Raw genomic sequence first — 8,302 nt, 5'->3', positions numbered from 1 at the left:
TTTTAAATTATTGAGATAGTGACTCTTATTGATTCTCAATCAATCTGTGCAAACCTGCCGTGTGTTTGTGCCCAAAAAATTCAAGCAAAGTCTGATGCAACTATTTTAGGGAGCGCGAATTCGGATTTTGACGTTATTACCTTCGTGGCTGAACAACAACTTTTTTGATCCGAATTAATTAATGTCTTTCGTAAAGATCGAGATGTCTACCCTGACGGAAATAATGCATAGTAAAAATGAATACTTTATATTTGATTGTCGTTTAAAAATGTTTGTATTTAAAAATAATATTTTCATACAAAATTTATTACGCACGTATTTGACTGTTCACATCTGAGTATGTATATGTAAGTGTACATACGCACCCCAAGCATTCAGAGCGCCGCACTGAGAGCGGTGACAAAACACACATACACACATAGCAAGAATGGTAGAATGAGAGTAGAATTCTCAAGAATTTCTGTCAATCGTGCATACATAGTACATACATGTTTATCCGAACAAATCGCGTTCTGTGGTGTTGATGGATACTCAATATTTGAAAGCAAATTTATATGTCTGGGTGTAGCTGAGTGCGCAAAGATGCTTGCCACAAGTTGTTGGTATCCGGAGATGGTCGGGGTCGAATTCCGCTGCAGGCAACATGCAAATCAATTTTTTTTTTAGTTTTTTCTTGATTATTCACTTCTCGGATGCTTTTTCAGTACGAACGCGGTCATTTTAATATGCGCGTAATTGAATTGAATATTTACCAATATACAGTACTTTCGATGACGTTTATAGTAAGATCAATTACGTTTCTAATTGATTTTAATATTTTTTTCCCTCAGTATAAGTACGGGCTGGGGGTTGGTGTACTAATCGCGATCAGGCGTAATTTTGATTATTATTATTATTATTTATTTATTACAGCTCTCTTGAGCCTAATTCATTACAATATATGTAGACCTAACCTAGTTATTTAGTATTACATTGCTTAAGCTTAATGAAATCATTTGGAATGGCATTCATACATGGCAATTACAAGTTGAAATTACGGAACAATAGTAAACGGAAAACAAATATAAAGTAATACATTACATTATATTGGGATAGTTTTACAAAATTCAAACAACTTTCTTTTAAACTCATTGATGTTTTTACATTGCTTGACAGTATTTGGTAATTCATTATAATATTTAAGACCCTTGTAATAAAGATTACATTTATCAGATTCGCTTTTTAACATGGGTAAATTGAAGTCATTTTTCTTACGTATTCTGGTAAATTATCTTCAATAATGTTTTTAACAAATTTCATCGTATAATAAAAGTGCTGTTTATTTGTCAATGTTATTGTGGCTTGTTAACATTTTATTTTTAATATTTTTATTGAGCTTTGTACCACGATTGTTTATTAGGAAAAATTGAAAAAGCAACAAAGTCTAAGCGGTAGAAGTTATAGCACTATTTCGGAGATCACCACATCTCATCAGACTTCTTTTTTTTCTAGACTTCAGCAGGGATCGAACTTGCGCATTCGATGTTCAAAGTCAGAAGCGTTAACCACTGAGTTATGTACATCCCGTAAACTCTTGTTGCTAATTCATTTTCCTATTCAACCAACTACTATCAAGTGCAGCTGATTTGCCGCTATTTAAACTCAACAGCGTGGTTGTTGTTGTCAATTCTATACATCCATTTGCTTATTTGCTTTTTTGTATAGTTTCAGGCAGGCTCTTCCGAAACTATGTATTTGTCAATGTTATTGTGGCGTGTTAAAAAAAGCAAATAAGCAAATGGGTGTATAGAATTGACAACAACAACCATGATTAAATAGTATAGGTGCTAGCACTAATAATAATAATAATAATATAGGTGCTAGCACTGAGCCTTGAGGTAGACCAACCACTATACCTCTTTTGTCAGATACCGATGATCCAATCTGTGTTCTCTGGTAACGATTCGTAATAAGACTTTGAAACCATTTTAGCTCAACGCCCCGTATCCCTATATTACTCAATTTATTTAAAAGTAACTCTTGATCTATGGTCTCAAATGTGCGCTTTAAGGCTAAGAAGACAGCAACTATGTATTTATTTCTGCTCAATTCTTCTTTCCAGCGAGCTAATACTAAGTTGAGTGCAGTTTCACACGAGTGCCTTTTCCTAAAACCAGGGGTCGAATCGTGACAGACGTGAACGAGTCGGCAATCGTACGAAGACAAATTACGTGATCGTTTAATCGAATGAACAATATCGGATGATAACAATCGAAGGCGAACGAATCGTTATTGTTTATTTGGTTATCGATTATTTTTCTCTTCTTCTTCCTTTTTTAAGTCACAATAGACATTGAAGTGTCAAAATAAGTGAAAAGTAAATAAAGAAAAGCGGCAAAACTAAAATGGATCCGAGCCTTTTATTTTATTTAAGCTCTAGCGAAAGCGAAAATGACGAAAGAGTTGTGCGTAAGCAACTTCGGGGCAGAAGCAATCCATTCGCATTATCCGACAACGCGTAAGTAATTATACATAGGAAATAAATTACCTTCTCTACTCCTATACTTGCAGATTCACCAAAAATATTTCGGTTAAGCAAGGAGATATTCCAGTATGTTTTATCGAAAACAAACATAAACTGCGATGACACAAAAGCCGTTCCTGCTGCTTTGCAATTGGCTGCAAGCTTCTCGCTCCTTGCAAGTGGTAGCTATCAGCAAACAGTTGGTAGCGATCACCTGATAGGTATGTGCCAGAGCACGGTATCAAAATTGACGTCCAACGTCTTAAAAGAAATAGAAAGCAAATTGTGTCCGGAATTTATAAAGTTCCAGCCCAACGATTCTTCAAAATGTAAGGAGCGGTTTGCGGAAAATTATAAAATACCTGGGGTAGCAAGAGGAGTTCTGATGAAATGCGTAGTGAATCCAATGTTTTTCCTTTTAGTGGTTGGATGCGTAGACGGAACACACATGGGATTACAAAAGCCAATTAGAGACGAGCACATGTACTTCAACAGGAAAGGTTACCATAGTCTTAACGTTATGCTAGTAAGTTTCTCTTCTTTCATTTTAACATTTTATTGCTAATATTCCGTTTGCCAGATTTGTGACCACACTTGCAAGATTCTTGCCATAAATTGTGAATATAGAGGTGCAGCCCATGACTCCTGAAAAGGTCCACCACATGTAATTGTTTGGTGAGGTTTTCCCACAAACGGTTGGCCGTTGCTTTTCCCTGCGAGCAGTTTGGGAGTATATTCTTTGCCAAGTCAGGGTGTTCGGCCATGAACTCCGCCATGGCTTCCTTCTGCGTAGAGTTTAATTTATTGTAGTTGGTCTAAAATAAGAAAAATAGCTATGAACTTGTATATGTTTGCATAAATTTTATAATTACCTACATTTTTCAAAAAATTTTATCAAAGTTTGCGCGCGTACGTTCGTCAAATATTAATCGAATGACAGTTCGAACGAACGAGTACGTTCACTCGCTCGTTCACGTCTGTCATAATACCGAATTACGATATGAGAAAATCGTTCACGTCTGTCACAATCCGATTTTGTCATTTTTACGTGACGAGTTGCTCGTTCACGACTGTCACGATTCGAGCCCAGAGTGTTGTGGCATTAATATTTTATTAGTTCCTAAATATTCTATTAGTTGCTTTTTAACTACCGTTTCAAGAATTTTTTCATCACTTGGCAACGTATTAATTGGTCTCATCTCGTCGGCTCTGATTGTGTTCTTGACTTTCTCAAGTGGCACAACAATAGATGTTTTCCAGTGATCAGGAACAACACCATATTTTAGACTTTCATTTGATGCCTACCACATTTCGCTGAGGGCCCAATGCTGGACAGACTCTGTGTTTGTATAACCCTTGGACTTACATCTTTGTAAGTACTGGCATTGTACATCCCGCCCTACAGTCATTTTGACATTTATAAAGCTCATACGGATAATGTTGATTCTTTCGTTAATAAGCAGTTAGTGAATGATCATCTTTGACTTTAGTTGACTTTAGGTGACTATAGTACACCCAACATCAACTGGTCTAATAATTTTTCTAAACTTGGTCTTATTCCAACGAATGTGACTACAGCGGTTGAATCTTGTTTAATAGATAATCTCTTAAGTCTTGGCTTAATTCCGAGTAATCTTTTTCAAAATGATCTCCATAGACTCTTGGATCGACTCCCGATAGCAAGAATAGAGCGTATCCAAAAGGTATTTCTGAAATTCTCTCTTCGGTAGCTCATCTTTGAAGCTCCTATTCCATCGTACACATCCCGTCTTATGTTAATAAATCTCAAAACTCTCGAAAGCCGCAGATCTACATTATCGCTAACTTCCATCCGATACTAATGCAGTGCAAATGTCTGGAAATGGAACATTTTATTTTCAACAAGATTCTTTCCCGACAAGTAAAGCGGGAAATTCGAAAAGTTGGTGAAAAGAAACTTTTTCCCAGGGTCTATCTCAACGGAAAAATGGACCAAATCTTCTTTATACTTAAACTTATCGGATTAGAGTTTGGGGCTGTGTGCTAAGCAAACTAGGTAACATAAATATCATGACCATGGATAATTTCAAAAAGGATTTAACAAAAATATGGGAGGAAATATCAAACGAACCCCACCGTGCCGCTTTCGAATTTTTTCTTAAAACAATTCCTGCAAATTAAGGGTACGAGGATTCAAATTCATGCTTTAAATATGTCGTAAATGGTTTACATTTTTATGAATGAATCATTAATTAATCTAAATAAAGCTAACCGCATCGTAATTCAAAACACTAGGTTCGACTGTTATTATTTTAGACACTGTACATACATACATATCTAGTTTTGAAAAAACCGAAAATTGTCCCTGAAATCTTAAAATGTTGAAGCAGCCTCCAGTCTCGAAATAGTCCTGAGAACCCTACAAATTCTAGAAACATCGAAATAGTCTTGAAATAGTTCCTTAAATCCCTGAATAGTCCCTAGAACTCCAAAAATACTGAACTATTTCCGACAATTCCGAAGTCGTCCCGAAAACTCCGTCGAAGTCTTAAGAATCTTGAAATAGTCCCGAGAATTACGAGATAGTTCCCACAATCCACATACCAAGCAAACGGCAAGCTGTGAGGTTGTGCTTTATTGTGCTCTGATTTTGGCTTTCTACTTACTAAGTTCATTGTGCTAATTCTGTGTTAAAGTAGCGATAAAAAGTGCTTATGAGCATCAGAGTGTGAAATAATTGGAGCACAGTGAAAGTTATTGGTTTTATATTAAAGTAAATTTAATTAAATTTCACTAGCATACATTCTAATTTTGCCGAGTCTTTTGGTGCTATCATTGTTGTTGTATCCTTTGTAGTTAACTTTCATTTTGTTTTTGCACATTTGTTCTACTCTTTTTGTTTACTTCTTCTAGTAATTCTTGTCACAGCTGTTTGCGTTGCGTTTATTAAGTGTCATAATTACAGTGATACTCAAACTGTTCACTACATTTATTTAAAGCTATTTACATCAGCTCCTTAATTGTTATAATTTGTTTTGTTTGTCTTTTATTAACGAGTGTATTACATGATCTTGATACTTGCCAAATTAAAAGCGATTCTGAACGCTACTTATCGTGCTGGCTGTGTGATGGTATTTATCATCTGAAATGTGCTGGTTTGACGGGTAGAATTCTGGACGCTATTAATGATGGCAAGGGCCTTCGCTGGTCTTGCATAAAGTGCAGGTCAACCGAAGTTGATCTTTTCAAGCTATTTAGGCAAACCAGAAATGGTTTTACAGAAAAACCAGCATCAGAATCCTCAGCCTCAAAAGACCGTGTAACGAAATCTTCCCTTTCCCCATTGAAGTGGTGGTATCATCTTCAAAGCCTCCACCGCCTTCCCTATCCTCAACTACTAACGCAGAAACTCAACCCCCTCCACCGGTAGTCCAGTCTGATACGAGGAAACTAGTTGTGGTTCCGCCAAAGAAGTCAATCTTTGTTTCTAGATTTTCGAGAGACCCTACCGAAGACAATATAAAGCTTTATATCTCATCAAAAATTACAACTGTGGACTTAAGCATCAGAAAATTTAATTTTAAATACGAAAGGAGTATTGCTTCATTAAAAATTGGCGTACATTTAGATAATTTTAATGCGCTGCTTAGTAGTTCTTTTTGGCCCCCGGAGCTTTGGTTCGTGAATTCGAATATAGGCTTACTTAGCTAATATATCCCGTCATAACACTGAATCAAAAAACTATTTATTAAATCTGCTTTAAGTATTTATTACCAAAATGTAAGAGGCTTAAATACTAAATTAACGAACTTATTCTTTAAAGGCCTTCAATGTAATTATAATATTCTTTCTTTTACTGAAACTTGGCTGAAACCTCACATTTTCCATTCAGAGATTCTTCCAAATAATTATCATATCTATAGACAAGATAGGGAGGACAGAATTGGCGGTGGCGTACTCTTCGCTGTAGACTCTTCAATACCATCTGAATAAGTTAGTCTTCCGCACATTGATTCAGTAGAGTTCAAATACATTCGTGTACAGGCTGGAAAAGGGTCTATTTACTTAGCTCTGTGCTATATCCCTCCCCGATCTGACACACTTGTGTATTCACGACTCATCTCTTTACTGAAATCAGTTAATTTACTGACTAAACCTTCTGATTCAATGATTATGTTGGGTGATTTTAATTTACCAAGCATATCATGGAACATCATTGACAATGATATCATACCTTTCGCATCTAGTGCGTGCAACAACGTATTTTTAGAGGAGATGGCTGAACTCTGCCTAACTCAGGTTAATGTACTTCACAATAAGTTTGGTAAAGTATTAGATCTTGTTTATGTTGATGATGCATCTAAGTCCGTTGTAAATAAGTGTGATCCACTAGTTTTTCCCGAAGATGTCTACCACCCTGCTATGGAGGTATCTTACGAAGTTATAAATGATGGTCAGAATTGCAGTACCCAAGCATACGAGCCAAATATTCGCTTTGATTTTTCGAAAGCCAACTTTAAAATGCTTAACAAATAACTGTCTAAATTGTCCTGCGTTTAAAGAAAATATTGAACAAAGCGTTGCACTTTTTAACTTTACTTTACATAAATTATTTGAAAAACATGTTCCTAAACGTATTTATGTTCCCGAAGAGCAAACACAGTTATGGTTCACTAAAGAACTGAGAAATTTGAAAAACAGAAAGTCGCGTTATTTTAGATTACACAAAAAAACCGGTTTACACTCATACTATGTAAAATACTCACTTTTGCGTCATAAGTTTTTTGGATTAAACAAAAAGTGTTATAAAGCTTACTTGTGTAAAATCAAACGGCGTATAATATATAACCCCAAATGATTTTATGACTTCGTAAACTCCAAGCGAAATGTACGTGGGTTTCATTCCGCCATGAAGTATCAAAATACCGTCTCTAGTGATAATCAAACAATTTCTAACATGTTCGCTCAGTTTTTTAAATCCAATTATTCCATTAACTCACATGCTAACATTGACTATCCTTTTAAACTATGTCCAATGAACTCAATAAATATCCCAGTAATATCTCCCGATGATGTAGTAGTTTATCGGAAATCCTTAAAGCGGTCCTTCAGTTATGGTCCTGACCAGATCCCTACTTGTATTCTTATAAATTGTTCTGATTATCTCTATGAGCCGTTAACAGCGTTATTTAATTTATCTCTTAAAGAGGGCGTTTTTCCAACTATATGGAAGGAATCGTTCATAACCCCGTTACATAAAAGCAGTAGCAGATCTTCAGTGGAGAACTACCGAGGAATAGCTAAGCTTTCTGCAGTTCCTAAATTATTTGAAGCAATTATAACAAATCAGTTGACGCATTCTATCTCTTCTAGCATTTCATATAGTCAACATGGATCTTGCAAGGGCAAATCAACTTCTACACATTTACTCGAATTAACATCCTATATCTCAAAAGCATTTAGTGAAAGCAAAACTGTTGATGTTATATATACTGACTTCAGTAAAGCATTTGACAAAGTGTGCCACTCGTTGCTCATCTACAAACTTGATCTTCTTGGTCTTCCACCTAATTTTCTACGTTGGATCTCTTCATACCTCTATGATAGATCACAAAGGGTAATGTTTAAAAATACTATCTCTGACGTCATTGATGTTACTTCAGGAGTCCCTCAAGGTAGCCACCTAGGCCCGGTTTTGTTCTTGCTTTTTATAAACGATATTTCTACAGATATACAATTTTCCAAAATTTTAATGTATGCAGATGATGTAAAGCTTTATAAATCGTACGTTTCAATTAAAGAAAGGTCTTTGCTACAATC

General features: G+C 35.7%; 1 long non-coding RNA gene across 1 annotated transcript in view; it reads right to left on the bottom strand.

Moving 5' to 3' along the window:
- Positions 1 to 2,359: 2,359 nt before the first annotated feature.
- Positions 2,360 to 8,302, bottom strand: part of LOC118750334 — an 18,156-nt gene continuing 12,213 nt past the window's right edge. The window contains exons 3-4 of the long non-coding RNA XR_004994381.1: positions 2,866 to 3,318; positions 2,360 to 2,764 (exon numbers count right to left, since the gene is read on the bottom strand). This is a non-coding gene — a long non-coding RNA (uncharacterized LOC118750334). The remainder of the gene's footprint in view (positions 2,765 to 2,865; positions 3,319 to 8,302) is intronic.

The sequence above is a fragment of the Rhagoletis pomonella genome, unplaced genomic scaffold (genome assembly GCF_013731165.1).
Source record: "Rhagoletis pomonella isolate Grant_MI unplaced genomic scaffold, Rhpom_1.0 Rhpom_scaffold_00208, whole genome shotgun sequence".
Classification (NCBI taxonomy): Eukaryota; Metazoa; Arthropoda; class Insecta; order Diptera; family Tephritidae; genus Rhagoletis; species Rhagoletis pomonella.
This window is presented reverse-complemented; position numbering and strand designations above follow the sequence as displayed.